The 27,769-nt window shown below is 46.4% G+C and overlaps 1 protein-coding gene across 6 annotated transcripts in view; it reads right to left on the reverse strand.

The window, feature by feature from the left end:
• CCDC122 (coiled-coil domain containing 122) overlaps positions 1 to 27,769 on the reverse strand; it is a 275,690-nt gene that overhangs the window by 84,926 nt on the left and 162,995 nt on the right. Inside the window, exon 1 of one of the 6 annotated variants that reach the window (XM_063952846.1) lies at positions 4,692 to 4,806. The exons of the other annotated variants lie outside the window; for them this stretch is intronic. The gene's annotated coding sequence lies outside the window, so the exon portion shown is untranslated. Of the gene's footprint in view, positions 1 to 4,691; positions 4,807 to 27,769 lie in introns of those variants that run through there. 6 annotated transcript variants of the gene reach the window in all.

Genomic DNA, 27,769 nt, shown 5'->3' on the forward strand with positions numbered 1-27,769 from the left:
TTCCTCTGCCCCGGGGCAGATATGAGTGGCCTTTTGCCCGCTTGCCCTTATGGGGACGAAAGGACTGAGCCTGAAAAGACGGTGTCTTTTTCTGCTGAGAGGTGACCTGGGGTAAAAAGGTGGATTTCCCAGCCGTTGCCGTGGCCACCAGGTCCGATAGACCGACCCCAAATAACTCCTCCCCTTTATACGGCAATACTTCCATATGCCGTTTGGAATCCGCATCACCTGACCACTGTCGCGTCCATAACCCTCTTCTGGCAGAAATGGACAGCGCACTTACTCTTGATGCCAGAGTGCAAATATCCCTCTGTGCATCTCGCATATATAGAAATGCATCCTTTAAATGCTCTATAGTCAATAATATACTGTCCCTGTCCAGGGTATCAATATTTTCAGTCAGGGAATCCGACCAAGCCACCCCAGCACTGCACATCCAGGCTGAGGCGATTACTGGTCTCAGTATAATACCAGTATGTGTGTATATACTTTTTAGGATATTTTCCAGCTTCCTATCAGCTGGCTCCTTAAGGGCGGCCGTATCCGGAGACGGTAACGCCACTTGTTTTGATAAGCGTGTGAGCGCCTTATCTACCCTAGGGGGTGTTTCCCAACGCGCCCTAACCTCTGGCGGGAAAGGGTATAATGCCAATAATTTTTTAGAAATTAGCAGTTTTTTATCGGGGGAAACCCACGCTTCATCACACACCTCATTTAATTCATCTGATTCAGGAAAAACTATGGGTAGTTTTTTCACACCCCACATAATACCCTTTTTTGTGGTACTTGTAGTATCAGAAATGTTCAAAACCTCCTTCATTGCCGTGATCATGTAACGTGTGGCCCTACTGGAAAACAAGGTTGTTTCCTCACCGTCGACACTGGAGTCAGTGTCCGTGTCTGGGTCTGTGTCGACCATCTGAGGTAACGGGCGCTTTAGAGCCCCTGACGGTGTTTGAGACGCCTGGACAGGTATTAACTGTTTTTCCGGCTGTCTCATGTCGTCAACAGTCTTTTGTAAAGTGCTGACGCTATCACGTAATTCCTTCCATAAGACCATCCAGTTAGGTGTCGACTCCCTAGGGGGTGACATCACTATTACAGGCAATTGCTCCGCCTCCATACCATTTTCCTCCTCATACATGTCGACACAACGTACCGACACACAGCACACACACAGGGAATGCTCTGATAGAGGACAGGACCCCACTAGCCCTTTGGGGAGACAGAGGGAGAGTTTGCCAGCACACACCAGAGCGCTATATATATATATATATACAGGGATTACCTTATATAAGTGTTTTTCCCTTATATAGCTGCTGAATTTATTAATCTGCCAATTAGTGCCCCCCCTCTCTTGTTTTACCCTGTTTCTGTAGTGCAGGACTGCAGGGGAGAGCCAGGGAGCTTCCCTCCAACGGAGCTGTGAGGGAAAATGGCGCTTGTGTGCTGAGGAGATAGGCCGCCGAGAAGGGGGCGGAGCCTTTCTCCCGCTTTTTTAAGGAAAATCTGGCAGGGGTTAAATGCATCCATATAGCCCAGGAGCTATATGTGATGTATTTTTAGCCATCTAAGGTGTTTTTATTGCGTCTCAGGGTGCCCCCCCCCCAGCGCCCTGCACCCTCAGTGACCGGAGTGTGAAGTGTGCTGAGAGCAATGGCGCACAGCTGCGGTGCTGTGCGCTACCTTATTGAAGACAGGACGTCTTCTGCCGCCGATTTTCCCGGACCTCTTCTGTCTTCTGGCTCTGTAAGGGGGCCGGCGGCGCGGCTCTGGGACCCATCCATGGCTGGGCCTGTGATCGTCCCTCTGGAGCTAATGTCCAGTAGCCTAAGAAGCCCAATCCACTCTGCACGCAGGTGAGTTCGCTTCTTCTCCCCTTAGTCCCTCGGTGCAGTGAGCCTGTTGCCAGCTGGACTCACTGAAAATAAAAAACCTAATTTAAACTTTTACTCTAAGCAGCTCAGGAGAGCCACCTAGCATGCACCCTTCTCGTTCGGGCACAAAAATCTAACTGAGGCTTGGAGGAGGGTCATAGGGGGAGGAGCCAGTGCACACCAGGTAGTCCTAAAGCTTTTACTTTTGTGCCCAGTCTCCTGCGGAGCCGCTATCCCCATGGTCCTTACGGAGTTCCCAGCATCCACTAGGACGTCAGAGAAAAGGGCACGCTGTCTGCCGTAATGTGTAAAAAGGGCACGCTGTCTGCCGTAATGTGTAAAAAGGGGGACGCTGTCTGCCGTAATGTGTAAAAAGGGGGACGCTGTCTGCCGTAATGTGTAAAAAGGGGGACGCTGTCTGCCGTAATGTGTAAAAAGGGGGACGCTGTCTGCCGTAATGTGTAAAAAGGGGGACGCTGTCTGCCGTAATGTGTAAAAAGGGGACGCTGTCTGATGCAATGTGTAAAAAGAGGAATCTGTCCGCCGTAATGTGTAAAAGGGTCTCTACCTGGTGTAGTGGTGCTACTGTGCGGCGTAATTTGAACAATGGAGACTACTGTGCACCGTTTTATGAATTGGTATTATTTTGTGGCCACACCCCTTCCCCACGAAGCCACGCCACTATGTATTTTTGCGTGCGCCTACGGCGCGCACTGCCCCTGTTTTGCATGCAGGGGTGGGGCTCCGATGCCGTTTCTTGCACACAGTGCTAAAATGTCTAGTTACGGCACTGTTGCTAGGTATCCATTTCTCTGGCCCTGAGCAGGTCCCCCTCACCAGATCCTCTCCAGGGGTGAGGGGGTGGACTTGGATGGGATGGGGGGGGGAAGACCCAAAGCATTTTGTCGCACCTGGGCCCACCGCTCGCTAGTTCCGCCACTGCTTCCGGGCCTTAGGCACTGGCAGCTCTGGCTCAACTTTCCTATTCCTTCTGGCTGGAACAGGGAATACAGTATAGCCAGGTTCCAATACAGTATTGTACCATTCTTCCGCAGCCGGCACCACCGTTGGCATAATTTCCCCCAAAGATGGCATCTCCACTTTGGCTGATAATGTCTCTGACCAAACCTTCGGCATAATGTCTTCAGCAACTGGTGTAGCTACGCCTGTGTCTGAACTGAAACTAGGCATAGCCAATGGTTTTAGCTTAGAAACCTCCTCCTGAAGCTCCTCCAAGTCTTGCGACAGAGCCTTATTGGCCAGCACCAAACTCCCATATCGTGTCTGGTCACAGGAGATTTCCTCTAATAGTCCTTGGCTATGTTCTACAAAGATTTCAGATCTGGGTTTAGCCTTTGCCAAAGTTTTCTGCAACTCTGACACCTGGCCTGAGAGCTTGGTAATCTCTTCTCTACTCCTTCCCAATTTGGTCAGAGAGTCAGACAAAAGAGATTCCTTCTCCTCCAGTTTTTGCGTTAAGGTGTTCACCTGCTCTTGAAGGAAATCACCTTTTTCCTTAAGCTCTTCTAGCTCCTGGTCCTTTAATTGGACATTGCTTTCAAGGTCACTTATCATGTGACACCAAAAAAAAGGTTCCATGCTAAAATCTTCCCCAAGATCAGGATTACTCCCCAATAAGCTCTCCACTTAACTCTCCAACTGTGGGGCTTTAATAGGGTCACATAAGTTCCTGACCTGAGGTGTTAGAGCGGTCACCCCTTTTGTTTTTTTAGCATGAATTCTCTTTTTGTTACCCATTTGAAGAGACACTTCAGAATATGCTGCATATCTGAAAATCTTTATTCACCATGTTACCTTTGAAATCTGTAAGTGAAGGGAAAATAAAAATTCCTTTTTTCTCTTTTTAGCACAGATGAATTGGTCCCAAATACCTTACACTGGTAGTGCAAATAAACAACTTCTCCCTTCAGGTTCTTAAAACTAAAACTCCGGGATTGCTGGGACACATAGTGCCACAAAATTTCTCTATTTAAATAGAACCACATTTATAAAAGGTTTCAACTTTGCTTGATTGGTCTTAATGAGCCAATTAACAAGGACACCAGACTCCCATTACCAGATTTTGCAGGCAGAAGTAAAAATAAGCTTGGAAAAGAAATTCAGTCATAAATTATCAGCTGCTTGCAACCCCTTAGAGCAGGGGTGGCCAGTCAGTCAGTGACAAAGAGCCAAAAAATCTTGTTAGGTACGTCAAAGAAGCCGACATCGCGCGTGCAAAAATGGTGTGTGGCTTTGTGCCAGCTAGGCCACCCCCCTGGTATAAATTACATTGGAAAAGCCAGATCCAACATATGATACATTTAAGAATCATCCATATAAAATATTTTGAAAAAGCCAAATCCATATAAAATATTTTCAAAAAGCCGGATTCATATAATACACTTCAGCTCCTCCTGTGTCACTTCAGCCAGCTCCCCCATGTGTCACTCCTGCCAGCACATTCCTGTGTCACTCCAGCCAGCTCCAACATATGTCACTCCAGCCAGCACCCTCCTGTTTACTACAGTCAGCTCCCCATTGTGTCTCTCCTGCCAGAACACTCCTGTGTCTCTCCAGCCAGCCTCGACTTATGTCACTTCAGCCCACCCTCATATGTCACTGCAGTCCCCCCAACACGCGCCATTGCAGCCAGGGGCCAGTGCAATTTAAGTGTTCTAGGGCCATTTGACTGCAGATTCCCCGTGAAAAGCTGGGCCGTTTGCTTGAATCTGCCCCCCAGGCTGAATGTTGCCAGTCAGCCCCTGATTGCAGCAGCCACTTTATGTATCCTCTATTTGCCAGTGGATATCTCACCTATAGTATATGGCTTCCTGAGTTTTCAGTCCCCATAGTGCTGCTGCGTGTCTGGCTGGAGTGCAGTGGTTTCTGGATCTGTTGTGGTCTTATGAGTGTTGGGAGCCACATTTGAGTAATGAAAGAGCCGCATGTGGCTCAAGAGCCACGGGTTGGCCACCGCTGCCTTAGAGAAAATCAGCACAAATACTTTCAATGAATGGTACAAAGCAGAAAAGTCAAAACAGTTCATGCACCCTGTTTAACCCCTTTGCTGCCAATGCAAACCCCTGCACCACAAACAAACACATTCAGTTTAAACAAAGCATATCATTATTTTTCCCTGTGGGGTTGGTTTTAACCACTACTCACAACACCCTTCGTCTGGTACTGAACTACTGATGCCCATGAGTTCAGCTTGGTCTGGAGTTCGCTGGTATGTGTGGCGCTACCTTGCGGCTGTTGGGTCCTCTGCCATGTGTGACACGACTAGCAGAAGTGCCCTATGTTCAGGCGCCATTTGTAACAGGAGACTTGCTAGAATGTGCTCTGCTACAAAAATTCACCAATGACCGACTCCAGGCTTGTGCAAAAACAACAAATACCTTTTATTCAGGTAGCTCAAAACAAAGATATACATAAAACAAAGATAACTGTCTTTAGTATAAACTACCAGGGAGGTTAGGCCCTGCCCTTCAGGTCCCAGCATCCTGACACTAGTGGCCCAGCCCTCCGGATCCCACTGTCCCTAGCAGGCCTATCACCTGGACACTAATTGCCTTCAGGAGCCCTGACTCATGGGAGAGACTCTGCTTTAAACCCAGCACCCATCTGCTGGCTGATGAAGCAGCTTCTTGGGCTAAGAAACCTATAAGACCTGGTCTGGGCCAAATGGATGGGAGCCCGATCCATCCACACTTCCCATCCACCCCCAGGACCCTGTGTGTAGCTTACAGGTGGCAAAATACCTCTCCTGCCACAATATATATATATATATATATATATATATATACACTGCTCAAAAAAATAAAGGGAACACTAATATAACACATCCTAGATCTGAATGAATGAAATATTCTTATTAAATACTTTATTCTTTACATAGTTGAATGTGCTGACAACAAAATCACACAAAAATTATCAATGGAAATCAAATTTGTTAACCCATGGAGGTCTGGATTTGGAGTCACCCTCAATATTAAAGTGGAAAAACACACTACAGGCTGATCCAACTTTGATGTAATGTCCTTAAAACAAGTCAAAATGAGGCTCAGTAGTGTGTGTGGCCTCCACGTACCTGTATGACCTCCCTACAATGCCTGGGCATGCTCCTGATAAGGTGGTGGATGGTCTCCTGAGGGATCTCCTCCCAGACCTGCACTAAAGCATCCACCAACTCCCGGACAGTCTGTGGGGCAACGTGGCTTTGGTGGATGGAGGGAGACTTGATGTCCCAGATGTGCTCAATTGGATTCAGGTCTTGGGAACGGGCGGGCCAGTCCATAGCATCAATGCCTTCATCTTGGAGGAACTGCTGACACACTCCAGCCACATGAAGTCTAGCATTGTCTTGCATTAGGAGGAACCCAGGGCCAACCGCACCAGCATATGGTCTCACAAGGGGTCTGAGGATCTCATCTCGGTACCTAATGGCAGTCAGGCTACCTCTGGCGAGCACATGGAGGGCTGTGCGGCCCCCAAAGAAATGCCACCCCACACCATTACTGACCCACTGAAAAACCGGTCATGCTGGAGGATGTTGCAGGCAGCAGAACGTTCTCCTTGGCGTCTCCAGACACTGTCACGTCTGTCACATGTTGTCAGTGAGAACCTGCTTTCATCTGTGAAGAGCACAGGGCGCTAGGGGCGTATTTGCCAATCTTGGTATTCTCTGCCAAATGCCAAACGTCCTGCACGGTGTTAGGCTGTAAGCACAACCCCCACCTGTGGATGTCGGGCCCTCATACCACCCTCATGGAGTCTGTTTCTGATCGTTTGAGTAGACACACGCACATTTGTGGCTTGCTGGAGGTCATTTTGCAGGGCTCTGGCAGAGTTCCTCCTGTTCCTTCTTGCACAAAGGCGGAGGTAGCGGTCCTGCTGCTGGGTTGTTGCCCTCCTACGGCCTCCTCCACATCTCCTGATGTACTGGCCTGTCTCCTGGTAGCGCCTCCATGCTCTGGACACTACGCTGACAGACACAGCAAACCTTCTTGCCACAGCTCGCATTGATGTGCCATCCTGGATGAGCTGCACTACCTAAGCCACTTGTGTGGGTTGTAGGGAGGTCATACAGGCACGTGGAGGCCACACACACGACTGAGCCTCATTTTGACTTGTTTTAAGGACATTACATCAAAGTTGGATCAGTCTGTAGTGTGTTTTTCCACTTTAATATTGAGGGTGACTCCAAATCCAGTCCTCCATGGGTTAATAAATTTGATTTCCATTGACAATTTTTGTGTGATTTTGTTGTCAGCGCATTCAACTATGTAAAGAACAAAGTATTTAATAAGAATATTTCATTCATTCAGATCTAGGATGTGTTATTTTAGTGTTCCCTTTATTTTTTTGAGCAGTGTATATATATATATATATATATATATATATAAACATACATACATATATACATACATACATACATGCACATACACATATATATATATATATATATATATATATACACACACACACTGCTCAAAAAACTAAACGGATCACTTAACCAACACAATGTAACTCCAAGTCAATCACACTTCTGTGAAATCAAACTATCCACTTAAGAAGCAACACTGATTGACAATCAATTTCACATGCTGTTGTGCAAATGGAAGAGACAACAGGTGGGAATTATAGGCAATGCAAGACAATGCTAGACCTCATGTGGCTGGAGTGTGTCAGCAGTTCCTGCAAGACAAAGGCATTGATGCTATGGACTGGCTCGCCCGATCCCCAGACCTGATGAGCACATCTGGGACATCATGTCTCGCTCCATCCACCAACGCCACGTTGCACCACAGACTGTCCATCATCAGGAGCATGCCCAGGCGTTGTAGGGAGGTCATACAGGCACGTGGAGGCCACACACACTACTGAGCCTCATTTTGACTTGTTTTAAGGACATTACATCAAAGTTGGATCAGCCTGTAGTGTGTATTTCCACTTTAATTTTGAGTGTGACTCCAAATCCAGACCTCCATGGGTTAATAAATTTGATTTCCATTGATCATTTTTGTGTGATTTTGTTGTCAGCACATTCAACTATGTAAAGAACAAAGTATTTAATAAGAATATATATATATATATATACCAAGGTAAGTGAAGTGGCACTCACTATATATACAATGTCATCTGCTGGGGTGTCACAGTTCCAGGGAGAGACTTGTGTCCACAAGGTCCCATAATATATCCAATTGTAAAGAAGGCACTCACCAGACTAGTATTTGAAAATGCAAAAGACGTTTATCAAATCTCACATCAGCGACTTATTCATGGTTGGTCGACGTTTCGGTCCCAAGCCGGACCTTTTTCCAGACCAGTGTGTACAATCGTCAGAATCACAAAACAAATGACCCTCAGTGTGGAACTACAAATACTCAACCAGAGCCCGCCCATCTATGTAATTACCAATCATGGTCATTCAAATTTAGTGAAATTACATGCTCATTAAACACACACGGATCACATCACTGTACATTCCTGTACATAACTCTCATCAAAAGCGTCGCACATGAATAGTATATGAGTAATATCTTAGCGCTCACCTTCTCCCTGCATGTATCAGTGCCGCAGGTGGAACGCACGCCGTCGGTGACCCGCATGAAACTTCCGCCTTCATTCAACCACAGACTACTACTTCCGACCTCGCAGTCCAACACTGAATAATCAGTGGAACGCACGTCGCAGATGACCCGCAAGACGCTTCCGCCTCCAAACATGATGTCATTGTGGGAAGTTGAAACGGGTCCCGGAGCGCAGCATAAATGCGCTACCACATAGAAAAACTGGCATCATTGATTAATATAAAGTTAAATCAAGTGACATGTGCATGATAACGTGTGTGGTTATGTATTAATAGCATAAACTCTGGAGATTTAGAGTAAGGCTGCTTAGGTAGGTATCAGAAGCTCCACACCGGACAAGTATCGCATAATAGAAACCTGATGTAAACATATATAAACATATATAGACAATACTTATAACATCTTACTATAGATGACATAACAAATAACATAATTAAAACCTATTAATCGGACTGAAACGCTGGATAGCCATGATGGACACCCGTGAATGCAAATCATGCAGAGTAATACCATAAGGGACTATACCCACATTTCCTTGTGTTTAAAGAAAAACACTTAAATGGTTCTGTTCATTCAACCCTCTTGGAGATACCGTTCCCAGGTAGTGTATCCAATAAGCCTCTCTTTTTAATAATAAAACGCCTCAAATCACCTCCCCGTGGGGGTGGTGGGATCCAATCGATGATCATATGCCGCAGTGTAGCTACTTGATGTTTCATCTGCATAAAGTGGAGTGCCACTGGTTTGTCAGTCTTGCCGCTGGTGAGTGCCATCTGTATTGAGGATCTATGTTGGTTGATCCGTTCACGGTATGTTCTGATGGTTTTCCCCATGTACATTTTCCCACAAGGGCATGTGAGATAATAGACCACATGATCCATCAGACATGTTAAATGGTGCCGTAACTCAATTTTGGTGCCATACAGTGGGTGGTTGAAGAACCGTCCGGTTATCATGGCTCTGCAGGTCATGCATTTTAGGCACTTAAAGCATCCTGGGTTTATATTTAACCAGGCAGTACCAGTTGTCATCGTTGGTCGCATGGTTGGTCTCATCAACATGTCCTTCAGGTTGGCGCCTCTTTGCACACTTAATAGAGGTGGTCGACTGCCAACCTTTTTGAATTTGGGATCAGTGCTGATCATGGACCAGTTTTTCTTTATTGTTCTTTCCACAGTGTGTAAACCAGTGTTGCAACTGGTCTTGAATATAATGCGATCACGATTCTTGTTTTTGCTGCTGGTCTTTTTCATATGCAGTTTACGTGCTTTGGCCAGACATCTGTCCACCACTGCGGCTGTGTACCCACGTTCAATAAAACGCTGTCTGCACTCAAGCAGTTGTATATCGGCATTGGTGTCATTGGAGTTGTTTCTTAATACCCTAAGGAATTGAGAGACGGGTAAGTTCGATTTTAGCCTATCTGGGTGATGGCTAGACGCCCATAGCAGGGTGTTCCGGTCTGTGGGCTTACGGTATAGAGTGTATTCAAGTACTGATGGTAAGGACGGATCCTTGTATATAGTAATGTCCAAAAAATTAATGTTAGACTCGCTCACTGTAGCAGTTAATCTAATTGGACTGTTGAGAGCATTCAGGGTATCCACCATGGCAAAAAACAATTCGGCGGAGCCCCGCCAAACAATAAAGAGATCATCAATGTATCTCTTGTAGCATACAATATGCTCAGCATAATTGCACAAAATGTTTTCATGTTCATACTTGGCCATGTACAGATTGGCGAACCCCGGGGCCAAATTAGAGCCCATAGCGGTGCCCGCCAACTGTACATTGGCCCTCATTCCGAGTTGATCGCTCGGTATTTTTCATCGCATCGCAATGAAAATCCGCTTAGTACGCATGCGCAATGTTCGCACTGCGACTGCGCCAAGTAACTTTGCTATGTAGAAAGTAATTTTACTCACGGCTTTTTCATCGCTCCGGCGATCGTAATGTGATTGACAGGAAATGGGTGTTACTGGGCGGAAACACGGCGTTTCAGGGGCGTGTGGCTGAAAACGCTACCGTTTCCGGAAAAAACGCAGGAGTGGCCGGAGAAACGGTGGGAGTGCCTGGGCGAACGCTGGGTGTGTTTGTGACGTCAACCAGGAACGACAAGCACTGAACTGATCGCACAGGCAGAGTAAGTCTGAAGCTACTCTGAAACTGCTAAGTAGTTAGTAATCGCAATATTGCGAATACATCGGTCGCAATTTTAAGAAGCTAAGATTCACTCCCAGTAGGCGGCGGCTTAGCGTGTGTAACTCTGCTAAATTCGCCTTGCGACCGATCAACTCGGAATGAGGGCCATAGTACTCATCCTGGTATTGGAAATGATTATACGTAAGTACCAATCTGATCAGACTCAAAATAAATTCAATAGGAGGACCCTCGTAAGGACCCTTAATCAACGCCTCTCTTACGGCAGCAATCCCCTCCTCATGGGGAATAACCGTATATAATGATGTTACATCTAGAGTAGCTAGTAAACAAGTGGATACATCATCAGTGATACGAGCCAATATTCCCAAGAGGTCACTAGTGTCACGAATGTAACTGTCCATCATCCTCACACATGGTTGGAGGAAATGGTCAACAAACCGTGCCAGCGGTTGTAGCAAGGATCCTTGTGCAGATATTATCGGCCTCCCTGGAGGTTTTATTAGGGATTTATGCACCTTGGGCAGGGTGTAGATGATGGGACAGATAGGGTAGGTCACCGATAGATAATCATAGACATCATCATTGATCCATGCACATTTTAGTGCCTGAACCAACAAGTCGTCAACCTCCTTTTTAAATCTGGGAGTCGGGTTGTAGGGGATCTTAGCATAAGTGTTGTTATCAGATAGTTGTGTTTTGATTTCAAGGTCATAATCAGCAAAATCCTGAAGGACTACCGCTCCTCCCTTGTCTGCATTCCTAATTACCAGATTAGTGTTTTGTTTTAAGTCTCTTAATGCTTGCCATTCAACCTTAGATAAATTGGAGTAGCCTCCGCTACCCCTATTATTTTGTAATACCTCACTGTCAATAACCTGTAAAAAGGTTTTTAAACTGGCGTTGTTAGAGATTGGGTCAAATTTACTGGTATTTCTAAACAGCCCAAGTGGCCGTGCTTCAAGCTGCGGCTGATTATTGATGAATTTATTATCAAAAAATTCCCTGAGGCGTAATTGGCGTCCCATCCTATATCTTTCAATGGACCAATTGAAGGATTTGAAGTGACAAGTCGGGACAAAAGAGAGGCCTTTACTTAACAGTGAGGTTTCAGCCTCAGATAACACATGAGTGGATAAATTAAATATTAAGTTCGGGAACCTCTCCCTCCTCGTCCCCGTGTTTTTGATCCTCCCCCTCCGCGGGTGGGGTCGCCTGTGGCTACTTTGGCTCTCCGAGCTCTGGTGCCCGGTCCTAAAAAAGAGGATGACGCCCCTGCCCCGGATGGTGGTATACTATCTGTGAATTCAGAGTCAGAAGAGGAATACCCCTGTGGATAATTGAACCTTTGCTGTCTATGGTTATATCTACTCTGTCGGTTACATCGCCATCTGGTGGATTGATCATCACCAGATAACCACTTATATACCGAATGCTGTTGGTAATCAGATTCCACAGTTTCCCATTTCTTTCCCTTGAATGCTAACAAGTCAGATCTGTATTTGTCAATTTGTGACTAAATTTTCTCTAACCAGTTTTCTGACTTGTCAGCCTTCAAACTAGAGGTGTATTCCCGTTCAAATATTTCGATGTCACTCTTCACTTTTTTAAGTTCTGTCCCCACTTCCTCTACCACAAGTACAAGCAAATCAGATGAACATTTGTTCAATATTCCACACCACTTCACACAAAAAGATGGATTTTTTCTACCAATGGTGGGAGTATTGGCAATTCTAAATCCCCTAGGGATTCTTTTCTTCCGATAATATTCGGACAGAAACTGTCCGTGCAAGGTTAAATCTATTTCCCTCTTTTTCAGTTTGTTAAGTTTGTGGAAAAGATCTAAAGGTGTCCGAGCTGGTAACTGGTCAAAGTCTGTCTGATTAAATAGGACTTTTTCAATATCGTCATCAGTGTAGCTAACAAAAGCATTCTCTGCCTCACTTAAAGAGTTCTCATCTAATATGCCTCCACTCTGAGACATTCTAAACCAGGTGAGAGTATGAACACTATTACATCCAGCGATTCAGTCCACACATAGACATAGACAATTAAAATAACCAAAATATGGTCAAATAGATGAGGATCTCTGACAGATTGGATAAAAGTAATATCACTAACAAAAAGTTTCCTTTAAAGAAAAACTGCTATGGAGTCGTCAAAAAAGAACAAAAATGAACAACAATTGTCCAAACATTCATGGAGGGTGCTCACTTAGAAGTATATCGTGTTGATATCATCAAATATTCCAAGGTAAGTGAAGTGGCACTCACTATATATACAATGTCATCTGCTGGGGTGTCACAGTTCCAGGGAGAGACTTGTGTCCACAAGGTCCCATAATATATCCAATTGTAAAGAAGGCACTCACCAGACTAGTATTTGAAAATGCAAAAGACGTTTATCAAATCTCACATCAGCGACTTATTCATGGTTGGTCGACGTTTCGGTCCCAAGCCGGACCTTTTTCCAGACCAGTGTGTACAATCGTCAGAATCACAAAACAAATGACCCTCAGTGTGGAACTACAAATACTCAACCAGAGCCCGCCCATCTATGTAATTACCAATCATGGTCATTCAAATTTAGTGAAATTACATGCTCATTAAACACACACGGATCACATCACTGTACATTCCTGTACATAACTCTCATCAAAAGCGTCGCACATGAATAGTATATGAGTAATATCTTAGCGCTCACCTTCTCCCTGCATGTATCAGTGCCGCAGGTGGAACGCACGCCGTCGGTGACCCGCATGAAACTTCCGCCTTCATTCAACCACAGACTACTACTTCCGACCTCGCAGTCCAACACTGAATAATCAGTGGAACGCACGTCGCAGATGACCCGCAAGACGCTTCCGCCTCCAAACATGATGTCATTGTGGGAAGTTGAAACGGGTCCCGGAGCGCAGCATAAATGCGCTACCACATAGAAAAACTGGCATCATTGATTAATATAAAGTTAAATCAAGTGACATGTGCATGATAACGTGTGTGGTTATGTATTGAAAGCATAAACTCTGGAGATTTAGAGTAAGGCTGCTTAGGTAGGTATCAGAAGCTCCACACCGGACAAGTATCGCATAATAGAAACCCGATGTAAACATATATAAACATATATAGACAATACTTATAACATCTTACTATAGATGACATAACAAATAACATAATTAAAACCTATTAATCGGACTGAAACGCTGGATAGCCATGATGGACACCCGTGAATGCAAATCATGCAGAGTAATACCATAAGGGACTATACCCACATTTCCTTGTGTTTAAAGAAAAACACTTAAATGGTTCTGTTCATTCAACCCTCTTGGAGATACCGTTCCCAGGTAGTGTATCCAATAAGCCTCTCTTTTTAATAATAAAACGCCTCTATCACCTTCCCGTGGGGGTGGTGGGATCCAATCGATGATCATATGCCGCAGTGTAGCTACTTGATGTTTCATCTGCATAAAGTGGAGTGCCACTGGTTTGTCAGTCTTGCCGCTGGTGAGTGCCATCTGTATTGAGGATCTATGTTGGTTGATCCGTTCACGGTATGTTCTGATGGTTTTCCCCACGTACATTTTCCCACAAGGGCATGTGAGATAATAGACCACATGATCCATCAGACATGTTAAATGGTGCCGTAACTCAATTTTGGTGCCATACAGTGGGTGGTTGAAGAACCGTCCGGTTATCATGGCTCTGCAGGTCATGCATTTTAGGCACTTAAAGCATCCTGGGTTTATATTTAACCAGGTAGTACCAGTTGTCATCGTTGGTCGCATGGTTGGTCTCATCAACATGTCCTTCAGGTTGGCGCCTCTTTGCACACTTAATAGAGGTGGTCGACTGCCAACCTTTTTGAATTTGGGATCAGTGCTGATCATGGACCAGTTTTTCTTTATTGTTCTTTCCACAGTGTGTAAACCAGTGTTGCAACTGGTCTTGAATATAATGCGATCACGATTCTTGTTTTTGCTGCTGGTCTTTTTCATATGCAGTTTACGTGCTTTGGCCAGACATCTGTCCACCACTGCGGCTGTGTACCCACGTTCAATAAAACGCTGTCTGCACTCAAGCAGTTGTATATCGGCATTGGTGTCATTGGAGTTGTTTCTTAATACCCTAAGGAATTGAGAGACGGGTAAGTTCGATTTTAGCCTATCTGGGTGATGGCTAGACGCCCATAGCAGGGTGTTCCGGTCTGTGGGCTTACGGTATAGAGTGTATTCAAGTACTGATGGTAAGGACGGATCCTTGTATATAGTAATGTCCAAAAAATTAATGTTAGACTCCCGACTCCCAGATTTAAAAAGGAGGTTGACGACTTGTTGGTTCAGGCACTACAATGTGCATGGATCAATGATGATGTCTATGATTATCTATCGGTGACCTACCCTATCTGTCCCATCATCTACACCCTGCCCAAGGTGCATAAATCCCTAATAAAACCTCCAGGGAGGCCGATAATATCTGCACAAGGATCCTTGCTACAACCGCTGGCACGGTTTGTTGACCATTTCCTCCAACCATGTGTGAGGATGATGGACAGTTACATTCGTGACACTAGTGACCTCTTGGGAATATTGGCTCGTATCACTGATGATGTATCCACTTGTTTACTAGCTACTCTAGATGTAACATCATTATATACGGTTATTCCCCATGAGGAGGGGATTGCTGCCGTAAGAGAGGCGTTGATTAAGGGTCCTTACGAGGGTCCTCCTATTGAATTTATTTTGAGTCTGATCAGATTGGTACTTACGTATAATCATTTCCAATACCAGGATGAGTACTATGTACAGTTGGCGGGCACCGCTATGGGCTCTAATTTGGCCCCGGGGTTCGCCAATCTGTACATGGCCAAGTATGAACATCAAAACATTTTGTGCAATTATGCTGAGCATATTGTATGCTACAAGAGATACATTGATGATCTCTTTATTGTTTGGCGGGGCTCCGCCGAATTGTTTTTTGCCATGGTGGATACCCTGAATGCTCTCAACAGTCCAATTAGATTAACTGCTACAGTGAGCGAGTCTAACATTAATTTTTTGGACATTACTATATACAAGGATCCGTCCTTACCATCAGTACTTGAATACACTCTATACCGTAAGCCCACAGACCGTAACACCCTGCTATGGGCGTCTAGCCATCACCCAGATAGGCTAAAATCGAACTTACCCGTCTCTCAATTCCTTAGGGTATTAAGAAACAACTCCAATGACACCAATGCCGATATACAACTGCTTGAGTGCAGACAGCGTTTTATTGAACGTGGGTACACAGCCGCAGTGGTGGACAGATGTCTGGCCAAAGCACGTAAACTGCATATGAAAAAGACCAGCAGCAAAAACAAGAATCGTGATCGCATCATATTCAAGACCAGTTGCAACACTGGTTTACACACTGTGGAAAGAACAATAAAGAAAAACTGGTCCATGATCAGCACTGATCCCAAATTCAAAAAGGTTGGCAGTCGACCACCTCTATTAAGTGTGCAAAGAGGCGCCAACCTGAAGGACATGTTGATGAGACCAACCATGCGACCAACGATGACAACTGGTACTACCTGGTTAAATATAAACCCAGGATGCTTTAAGTGCCTAAAATGCATGACCTGCAGAGCCATGATAACCGGACGGTTCTTCAACCACCCACTGTATGGCACCAAAATTGAGTTACGGCACCATTTAACATGTCTGATGGATCATGTGGTCTATTATCTCACATGCCCTTGTGGGAAAATGTACGTGGGGAAAACCATCAGAACATACCGTGAACGGATCAACCAACATAGATCCTCAATACAGATGGCACTCACCAGCGGCAAGACTGACAAACCAGTGGCACTCCACTTTATGCAGATGAAACATCAAGTAGCTACACTGCGGCATATGATCATCGATTGGATCCCACCACCCCCACGGAGAGGTGATAGAGGCGTTTTATTATTAAAAAGAGAGGCTTATTGGATACACTACCTGGGAACGGTATCTCCAAGAGGGTTGAATGAACAGAACCATTTAAGTGTTTTTCTTTAAACACAAGGAAATGTGGGTATAGTCCCTTATGGTATTACTCTGCATGATTTGCATTCACGGGTGTCCATCATGGCTATCCAGCGTTTCAGTCCGATTAATAGGTTTTAATTATGTTATTTGTTATGTCATCTATAGTAAGATGTTATAAGTATTGTCTATATATGTTTATATATGTTTACATCGGGTTTCTATTATGCGATACTTGTCCGGTGTGGAGCTTCTGATACCTACCTAAGCAGCCTTACTCTAAATCTCCAGAGTTTATGCTATTAATACATAACCACACACGTTATCATGCACATGTCACTTGATTTAACTTTATATTAATCAATGATGCCAGTTTTTCTATGTGGTAGCGCATTTATGCTGCGCTCCGGGACCCGTTTCAACTTCCCACAATGACATCATGTTTGGAGGCGGAAGCGTCTTGCGGGTCATCTGCGACGTGCGTTCCACTGATTATTCAGTGTTGGACTGCGAGGTCGGAAGTAGTAGTCTGTGGTTGAATGAAGGCGGAAGTTTCATGCGGGTCACCGACGGCGTGCGTTCCACCTGCGGCACTGATACATGCAGGGAGAAGGTGAGCGCTAAGATATTACTCATATACTATTCATGTGCGACGCTTTTGATGAGAGTTATGTACAGGAATGTACAGTGATGTGATCCGTGTGTGTTTAATGAGCATGTAATTTCACTAAATTTGAATGACCATGATTGGTAATTACATAGATGGGCGGGCTCTGGTTGAGTATTTGTAGTTCCACACTGAGGGTCATTTGTTTTGTGATTCTGACGATTGTACACACTGGTCTGGAAAAAGGTCCGGCTTGGGACCGAAACGTCGACCAACCATGAATAAGTCGCTGATGTGAGATTTGATAAACGTCTTTTGCATTTTCAAATACTAGTCTGGTGAGTGCCTTCTTTACAATTGGATATATATATATATATATATATATATACACACACTGCTGGGAAGTGGGAAGCGCAACCCAGCATTCACAGCAGCGGAGAACAGCCTATGGTGAAGGAAAGGGACAGCAGCAGCAGCGCCTCCACCAATTACACAGCGCTGCTGTGGCTCCCTCCTCCACCTCCTTCCTCCTCCTCCTTCTCTCCTGCCCGGGATCTCTGCCAGAAGCTGCACCGAGGAGCCTGACTGGAGAGAGTAAGTATAATTCTTTCTTTCTTTCTTTTCTGCCTTAATGTGTAAAAAGGGGGGGCGCTGTCTGCCGTAATGTTTAAAAAGGGGGACGCTATCTGCCGTAATGTGTAAAAAAGGGGGACTGTCTGCCAAAATGTGTAAAAAGGGGGACTGTCTGCCGTAATTTTGTAAAAAGGGGAACGCTGTCTGCCGTAATGTGTAAAAAGGGTACGCTGTCTGCCGTTATGTGTAAAAAGAGGGACGCTGTCTGCCGTAATGTGTAAAAAGGGGACGCTGTCTGCCGTAATGTGTAAAAAGGGGGCGCTGTCTGCCGTAATGTGTAAAAAGGGGGACGCTATCTGCCGTAATGTGTAAAAAAGGGGGACTGTCTGCCAAAATGTGTAAAAAGGAGGACTGTCTGCCGTAATTTTGTAAAAAGGGGAGCGCTGTCTGCCGTAATGTGTAAAAAGGGTACGCTGTCTGCCGTTATGTGTAAAAAGAGGGACGCTGTCTGCCGTAATGTGTAAAAAGGGGACGCTGTCTGCCGTAATGTGTAAAAAGGGGGACGCTGTCTGCCTTAATGTGTAAAAAGGAAATGCTGTCTGCCGTAATGTGTAAAAAGGGGGACACTGTCTGCTGTAATGTGTAAAAAGGGGGACACTGTCTGCCGTAATGTGTAAAAAGGGGGACACTGTCTGCCGTAATGTGTAAAATGAGGACGCTGTCTGCCGTAATGTGTAAAAAGGGGACGCTGTCTGCCGTAATGTGTAAAAAGGGGGACGCGGTCTGCCTTAATGTGTAAAAAGGAAATGCTGTCTGCCGTAATGTGTAAAAAGGGGGACACTGTCTGCTGTAATGTGTAAAAAGGGGGACACTGTCTGCCGTAATGTGTAAAAAGGGGGACACTGTCTGCCGTAATGTGTAAAATGAGGATGCTGTCTGCCGTAATGTGTAAAAAAGAGGGACTGTCTGCCAAAATGTGTAAAAAGGGGGACTGTCTGCCGTAATTTTGTAAAAAGGGGAACGCTGTCTGCCGTAATGTGTAAAAAGGGCACGCTGTCTGCCGTTAGGTGTAAAAAGAGGGACACTGTCTGCCGTAATGTGTAAAAAGGGGGACACTGTCTGCCGTAATGTGTAAAATATGGACGCTGTCTGCCGTAATGTGTAAAAAGGGGACGCTGTCTGCCGTAATGTGTAAAAATAAGAATTTACTTACCGATAATTCTATTTCTCATAGTCCGTAGTGGATGCTGGGGACTCCAAAAGGACCATGGGGAATAGCGGCTCCGCAGGAGACTGGGCACAAAAGTAAAAGCTTTAGGACTACCTGGTGTGCACTGGCTCCTCCCCCCATGACCCTCCTCCAAGCCTCAGTTAGGATACTGTGCCCGGACGAGCGTACACAATAAGGAAGGATTTTGAATCCCGGGTAAGACTCATACCAGCCACACCAATCACACCGTACAACTTGTGATCTGAACCCAGTTAACAGCATGATAACAGAGGAGCCTCTGAAAAGATGGCTCACAACAATAATAACCCGATTTTTGTAACAATAACTATGTACAAGTATTGCAGACAATCCGCACTTGGGATGGGCGCCCAGCATCCACTACGGACTACGAGAAATAGAATTATCGGTAAGTAAATTCTTATTTTCTCTGACGTCCTAGTGGATGCTGGGGACTCCGAAAGGACCATGGGGATTATACCAAAGCTCCCAAACGGGCGGGAGAGTGCGGATGACTCTGCAGCACCGAATGAGAGAACTCCAGGTCCTCCTCAGCCAGGGTATCAAATTTGTAGAATTTAGCAAACGTGTTTTCCCCTGACCAAGTAGCTGCTCGGCAAAGTTGTAAAGCCGAGACCCCTCGGGCAGCCGCCCAAGATGAGCCCACTTTTCGTGTGGAATGGGCTTTTACAGATTTTGGCTGTGGCAGGCCTGCCACAGAATGTGCAAGCTGAATTGTACTACAAATCCAACGAGCAATAGTCTGCTTAGAAGCAGGAGCACCCAGCTTGTTGGGTGCATACAGGATAAACAACGAGTCAGATTTTCTGACTCCAGCCGTCCTGGAAACATATATTTTCAGGGCCCTGACTACGTCCAGCAACTTGGAATCCTCCAAGTCCCTAGTAGCCGCAGGTACCACAATAGGCTGGTTTAAGTGAAACGCTGAAACCACCTTAGGGAGAAATTGGGGACGAGTCCTCAATTCTGCCCTGTCCGTATGAAAAATTAGGTAAGGGCTTTTATAGGATAAAGCCGCCAATTCTGAGACACGCCTGGCTGAAGCCAGGGCTAACAGCATTACCACTTTCCATGTGAGATATTTTAAGTCCACAGTGGTGAGTGGTTCAAACCAATGTGATTTTAGGAACCCCAAAACTACATTGAGATCCCAAGGTGCCACTGGAGGCACAAAAGGAGGCTGTATATGCAGTACCCCCTTGACAAACGTCTGAACTTCAGGAACTGAAGCTAGTTCTTTTTGGAAGAATATCGATAGGGCCGAAATTTGAACCTTAATGGACCCTAATTTTAGGCCCATAGACAGTCCTGTTTGCAGGAAATGCAGGAAACGACCCAGTTGAAATTCCTCTGTAGGGGCCTTCCTGGCCTCACACCACGCAACATATTTACGCCAAATACGGTGATAATGTTGCACAGTTACATCCTTCCTGGCTTTGATCAGGGTAGGGATGACTTCATCCGGAATGCCTTTTTCCTTCAGGATCCGGCGTTCAACCGCCATGCCGTCAAACGCAGCCACGGTAAGTCTTGGAACAGACAGGGTCCCTGCTGGAGCAGGTCCTTTCTTAGAGGTAGAGGCCACGGGTCTTCCGTGAGCTTCTCTTGAAGTTCCGGGTACCAAGTCCTTCTTGGCCAATCCGGAGCCACGAGTATAGTCCTTACTCCTCTCCTTCTTATGATTCTCAGTACCTTGGGTATGAGAGGCAGAGGAGGGAACACATACATTGACTGGTACACCCACGGTGTTACCAGAGCGTCCACAGCTATTGCCTGAGGGTCCCTTGACCTGGCGCAATATCTGTCCAGTTTTTTGTTGAGGCGGGACGCCATCATGTCCACCTTTGGTTTTTCCCAACGGTTCACAATCATGTGGAAGACTTCTGGGTGAAGTCCCCACTCTCCCGGGTGGAGGTCGTGTCTGCTGAGGAAGTCTGCTTCCCAGTTGTCCACTCCCGGAATGAACACTGCTGACAGTGCTATCACATGATTTTCCGCCCAGCGAAGAATCCTTGCAACTTCCGTCATTGCCCTCCTGCTTCTTGTGCCGCCCTGTCTGTTTACGTGGGCGACTGCCGTGATGTTGTCCGACTGGATCAACACCGGCTGACCCTGAAGCAGAGGCCTTGCCTGACTTAGGGCATTGTAAATGGCCCTTAGTTCCAGGATATTTATGTGAAGTGACGTTTCCATGCTTGACCACAAGCCCTGGAAATTTTTTCCCTGTGTGACTGCTCCCCAGCCTCTCAGGCTGGCATCCGTGGTCACCAGGACCCAGTCCTGAATGCCGAATCTGCGGCCCTCTAGAAGATGAGCACTCTGTAACCACCACAGGAGAGACACCCTTGTCCTTGGAGACAGGGTTATCCGCTGATGCATTTGAAGATGCGATCCGTACCATTTGTCCAGCAGATCCCACTGAAAAGTTCTTGCGTGGAATCTGCCGAATGGAATCGCTTCGTAAGAAGCCACCATTTTCCCCAGGACCCTTGTGCATTGATGCACTGACACTTGGCCTGGTTTTAGGAGGTTCCTGACTAGGTCGGATAACTCCCTGGCTTTCTCCTCTGGGAGAAACACCTTTTTCTGGACTGTGTCCAGAATCATCCCTAGGAACAGCAGACGTGTCGTCGGAATCAGCTGCGATTTTGGAATATTTAGAATCCACCCGTGCTGTCGTAGTACTACTTGAGATAGTGCTACTCCGACCTCTAACTGTTCTCTGGACCTTGCCCTTATCAGGAGATCGTCCAAGTAAGGGATAATTAAGATGCCTTTTCTTCGAAGAAGAATCATCATTTCGGCCATTACCTTGGTAAAGACCCGGGGTGCCGTGGACAATCCAAACGGCAGCGTCTGAAACTGATAGTGACAAGGGCAAATTGGGACATGGAGGTAAGCATCCTTGATGTCCAGAGACACCATATAGTCCCCTTCTTCCAGGTTCGCTATCACTGCTCTGAGTGACTCCATCTTGAATTTGAACCTTTGTATGTAAGTGTTCAAGGATTTCAGATTTAAAATGGGTCTCACCGAGCCGTCCGGCTTCGGTACCACAAACAGCGTGGAATAATACCCCTTTCCCTGTTGTAGGAGGGGTACCTTGATTATCACCTGCTGGGAATACAGCTTGTGAATGGCTTCCAATACCACCTCCCTGTCGGAGGGAGACGTTGGTAAAGCAGACTTCAGGAACCGGCGAGGGGGAGACGTCTCGAATTCCAATTTGTACCCCTGAGATACTACCTGCAGGATCCAGGGGTCCACTTGCGAGTGAGCCCACTGCGCGCTGAAATTCTTGAGACGGGCCCCCACCGTGCCTGAGTCCGCTTGTAAGGCCCCAGCGTCATGCTGAGGACTTGGCAGAAGCGGGGGAGGGCTTCTGTTCCTGGGAAGAGGCTGCCTGCTGCAGTCTTTTTCCCCTTCCTCTGCCCCGGGGCAGATATGAGTGGCCTTTTGCCCGCTTGCCCTTATGGGGACGAAAGGACTGAGCCTGAAAAGACGGTGTCTTTTTCTGCTGAGAGGTGACCTGGGGTAAAAAGGTGGATTTCCCAGCCGTTGCCGTGGCCACCAGGTCCGATAGACCGACCCCAAATAACTCCTCCCCTTTATACGGCAATACTTCCATATGCCGTTTGGAATCCGCATCACCTGACCACTGTCGCGTCCATAACCCTCTTCTGGCAGAAATGGACAGCGCACTTACTCTTGATGCCAGAGTGCAAATATCCCTCTGTGCATCTCGCATATATAGAAATGCATCCTTTAAATGCTCTATAGTCAATAATATACTGTCCCTGTCCAGGGTATCAATATTTTCAGTCAGGGAATCCGACCAAGCCACCCCAGCACTGCACATCCAGGCTGAGGCGATTACTGGTCGCAGTATAATACCAGTATGTGTGTATATACTTTTTAGGATATTTTTCAGCTTCCTATCAGCTGGTTCCTTGAGGGCGGCCGTATCAGGAGACGGTAACGCCACTTGTTTTGATAAGCGTGTGAGCGCCTTATCTACCCTAGGGGGTGTTTCCCAACGCGCCCTAACCTCTGGCGGGAAAGGGTATAATGCCAATCATTTTTTAGAAATTAGCAGTTTTTTATCGGGGGAAACCCACGCTTCATCACACACCTCATTTAATTCATCTGATTCAGGAAAAACTACGGGTAGTTTTTTCACACCCCACATAATACCCTTTTTTGTGGTACTTGTAGTATCAGAAATGTTCAAAACCTCCTTCATTGCCGTGATCATGTAACGTGTGGCCCTACTGGAAAATACGTTTGTTTCCTCACCGTCGACACGGGAGTCAGTGTCCGTGTCTGGGTCTGTGTCGACCATCTGAGGTAACGGGCGCTTTAGAGCCCCTGACGGTGTTTGAGACGCCTGTACAGGTAATAACTGATTTGCCGGCTGTCTCATGTCGTCAACAGTCTTTTGTAAAGTGCTGACACTATCACGTAATTCCTTCCATAAGACCATCCAGTCAGGTGTCGACTCCCTAGGGGGTGACATCACTATTACAGGCAATTGCTCCGCCTCCATACCATTTTCCTCCTCATACATGTCGACACAACGTACCGACACACAGCACACACACAGGGAATGCTCTGATAGAGGACAGGACCCCACTAGCCCTTTGGGGAGACAGAGGGAGAGTTTGCCAGCACACACCAGAGCGCTATATATATACAGGGATAACCTTATATAAGTGTTTTTCCTTTATGTAGCTGCTGTATAGATTTATCTGCCAAATTAGTGCCCCCCTCTCTTGTTTTACCCTGTTTCTGTAGTGCAGGACTGCAGGGGAGAGTCAGGGAGCTTCCCTCCAACGGAGCTGTGAGGAAAAATGGCGCCAGTGTGCTGAGGAGATAGGCTCCGCCCCCTTCTCGGCGGCCTTTCTCCCGCTTTTTTAAGGAAAAATTGGCAGGGGTTAAATGCATCCATATAGCCCAGGAGCTATATGTGATGTATTTTTTTTTTTTGCCATATAAGGTGTTTTTATTGCGTCTCAGGGCGCCCCCCCCCCAGCGCCCTGCACCCTCAGTGACCGGAGTGTGAAGTGTGCTGAGAGCAATGGCGCACAGCTGCGGTGCTGTGCGCTACCTTATTGAAGACAGGACGTCTTCTGCCGCCGATTTTCCGGACCTCTTCAGTCTTCTGGCTCTGTAAGGGGGCCGGCGGCGCGGCTCTGGGACCCATCCATGGCTGGGCCTGTGATCGTCCCTCTGGATCTAATGTCCAGTAGCCTAAGAAGCCCAATCCACTCTGCACGCAGGTGAGTTCGCTTCTTCTCCCCTTAGTCCCTCGGTGCAGTGAACCTGTTGCCAGCAGGATTCACTGAAAATAAAAAACCTATACTTAAACTTTTTTACTAAGCAGCTCAGGAGAGCCACCTAGTGAGCACCCTTCTCGTTCGGGCACAAAAATCTAACTGAGGCTTGGAGGAGGGTCATGGGGGGAGGAGCCAGTGCACACCAGGTAGTCCTAAAGCTTTTACTTTTGTGCCCAGTCTCCTGCGGAGCCGCTATTCCCCATGGTCCTTTCGGAGTCCCCAGCATCCACTAGGACGTCAGAGAAAAGGGGGACGCTGTCTGCCTTAATGTGTAAAAAGGAAATGCTGTCTGCTGTAATGTGTAAAAAGGGGGACACTGTCTGCCGTAATGTGTAAAAAGGGGGACACTGTCTGCCGTAATGTGTAAAATGAGGACGCTGTCTGCCGTAATGTGTAAAAAGGGGACGCTGTCTGCCGTTATGTGCAAAAAGGGGGACGCTGTCTGCCTTAATGTGTAAAAAGGAAATGCTGTCTGCTGTAATGTGTAAAAAGGGGGACACTGTCTGCCGTAATGTGTAAAAAGGGGGATACTGTTTGCCGTAATGTGTAAAATGAGGACGCTGTCTGCCGTAATGTGTAAAAAGGGGACGCTGTCTGCCGTTATGTGTAAAAAGGGGGACGCTGTCTGCCTTAATGTGTAAAAAGGAAACGTTGTCTGCCGTAATGTGTAAAAAAGGGGACGCTGTCTGCCGTTATGTGTAAAAAGGGGGACGCTGTCTGCCTTAATGTGTAAAAAGGAAATGCTGTCTGCCGTAATGTATAAAAAGGGGGACACTGTCTGCTGTAATGTGTAAAAAGGGGGACACTGTTTGCCGTAATGTGTAAAAAAGGGGACACTGTCTGTCGTAATGTGTAAAATGGGGACGCTGTCTGCCGTTATGTGTAAAAAGAGGACGCTGTCTGCCGTTATGTGTAAAAAGGGGACGCTATCTGCCGTTATGTGTAAAAAAGGGGGGCGCTGTCTGCCATAATGTATAAAAAGGGGACACTGTCTGCCATAATGTGTAAAAAGGGGATGGTGTCTGCCGTAATGTGTAAAAAGGGGACGGTGTCTGCCGTAATGTGTAAAAAGGGGAATCTGTCCGTCGTAATGTGTAAAAGGGGCTCTACCTGGTGTAGTGGTGCTACTGTGCGGCGTAATTTGAATAATGGAGACTACTGTGCACCGTTATATGAATTGGTATTATTTGTGGCCACACCCCTTCCCCATAAAGCCACGCCTCTATGTTTTTTGCGTGCGCCGTTTTTGAACACAGTGCTAAAATGACTAGTTACGGCACTGTTGCTAGGTGTCCATTTCTCTAGCCCTGAGCAGGTCCCCCTCACCAGATACTCTCCAGGGGTGAGGGGGTGGACTTGGATGGGATGGTGGGGGGCAAAAGCATTTTGTTGCACCTGGGCCCACTGCTCGCTAGTTCCGCCACTGTACTGAGAGAATGTAAAATAGTGCTAGACATGTTCCTGGGCGGTGCTAAACACACCCCTGCAGTGGTGCACCCCCTAAAAAAATTATCTGTGTACGCCTATGCATGCAGTATTATAGTAAAAGAAAGCTGCTCTAGTAATAATGCACCCAGGGTTGGACTGGCCAACAGGGGTACAGGAGACCATTTATGTCCCAGTCCTACATTGAATGCACTTTATTCAGCTTCAGTTGCAGTTCTGTTAAAAAAGCAAAACTGCAACTGCTAGCACTCTCAGGCGGTCAGCCAGCACAAGGCAAGGATGTCCAGCATGCATATGCAGGCGCACCATTGCCATCGCTTTCATTGCAGGGGCTGCGTGTGACACCACTCAATTGCTGTGGGTGATGTCATGCAGCCGCCCTGATCATAGTCCGGACACACCTCCGTTGTCCAGACCACTGCCCCCAATGCTCAATGCAGCATCACTGCCCCCCCCCCCCCCTTCCCCCAACGCCATTGTCACATAGCGGTCGCATTCTTCCGCTGTGCATGTGCAATTGCCCGAAAATCTCTCATTTGCGAATTTTAGACATTTGTGTCCCATACTGAATAAGGCCCAAAGTATCAGATACTTTTTCAATGTTTATTAATAATAGAAATGATAATAACTCTATTTGATGTAATATCAGTGTCTTTAACACAGACATCCATAATTCTTTAAACTCACATATATTATATTACATAGCACAATATTACAGTATCATAATATCACTGAATAACTGAATACATACAGCATTATCACATAACGTGTTCTGATTTGGAACGTTACCAAATAACTATATGGGCGCCACAGAGCAATCCACTGAGGATTCTTAACGTAAGCACTGGGTGCATGCTGTGACGAAACTAACCCCCCTTCCAAGTTTACTTGATTGAAATGTACATGATTTATAAGCTTTGTACTTTCCTGTAATAACTTCCTCTCACCCATGCACAACATATAAAATATCTCATAAAGTCCTGTTTTATGGCCATGTTTTTAGGCCCCATGTTGTATGGATGACACCACATCAATCTACTTTACCTCTTCTTCCTCCCACAGGGTGGCGCTCTCCATACTGAGGAAATGATGAGTTGGTGTTTACATTATGTAACTTTATTGATAACAGTAAGGACAAAGTGTAAACTTTCTACAGTGACTCTCTGACAGCATACCTCCCAACTGTCCCGATTTTCGGGGGACTGTCTCGCTATCCCACCCATGGGCCGCAGTGTACTTCGGGGGGGGCAGTTGGGAGGCTGATTGGCAGAGCAGCGGTGAATTGACCCTGTGTGCATGCGTACAGAGTTTAGTCACAGGTGAAAGAGGGAGAGGGGGCATGCCAGCAGGTGAGAGAGTGCTGGGCATGCCCCCTCAGTGACGGTAAAGACAGGATTTTGATACCTACCGGTAAATCCTAGTCCGTAGAGGATGCTAGGGTCCACTTCATGACCATGCTGTATAGATGGTTCCACAGGAGCCATGGGCACTCTTAAGACTTTTCAATGGGTGTGAACTGGCTCCTCCCTCTATGCCCCTCCTCCAGACCTCAGTTATAGGAACTGTGCCCAGGGAGACGGACATTTCGAGGAAAGGATTTACTTTAAACTAGTGGTGAGATACATACCAGCTCACACCTCAACCATGCCGCACAACATGGTATTCAACAGAACACATGCCAACAGGCATGAACCAATTACAGCAACATGCTGAAACTAATATAACACAACTTGTGTAACTCTAATAACAAAACTGCAGGTAAAGTACGCACTGGGACAGGCGCCCAGCATCCTCTACGGACTAGGAGAAAAGGATTTACCGGTAGGTATCAAAATTCTGTTTTCTCATACGTCCTAGAGGATGCTGGGGTCCACTTCATGACCATGGGGTTTATACCAAAGCTCCAGTACGGGAG

Source organism: Pseudophryne corroboree, chromosome 2 (assembly GCF_028390025.1).
Source record: "Pseudophryne corroboree isolate aPseCor3 chromosome 2, aPseCor3.hap2, whole genome shotgun sequence".
NCBI lineage: Eukaryota > Metazoa > Chordata > Amphibia > Anura > Myobatrachidae > Pseudophryne > Pseudophryne corroboree.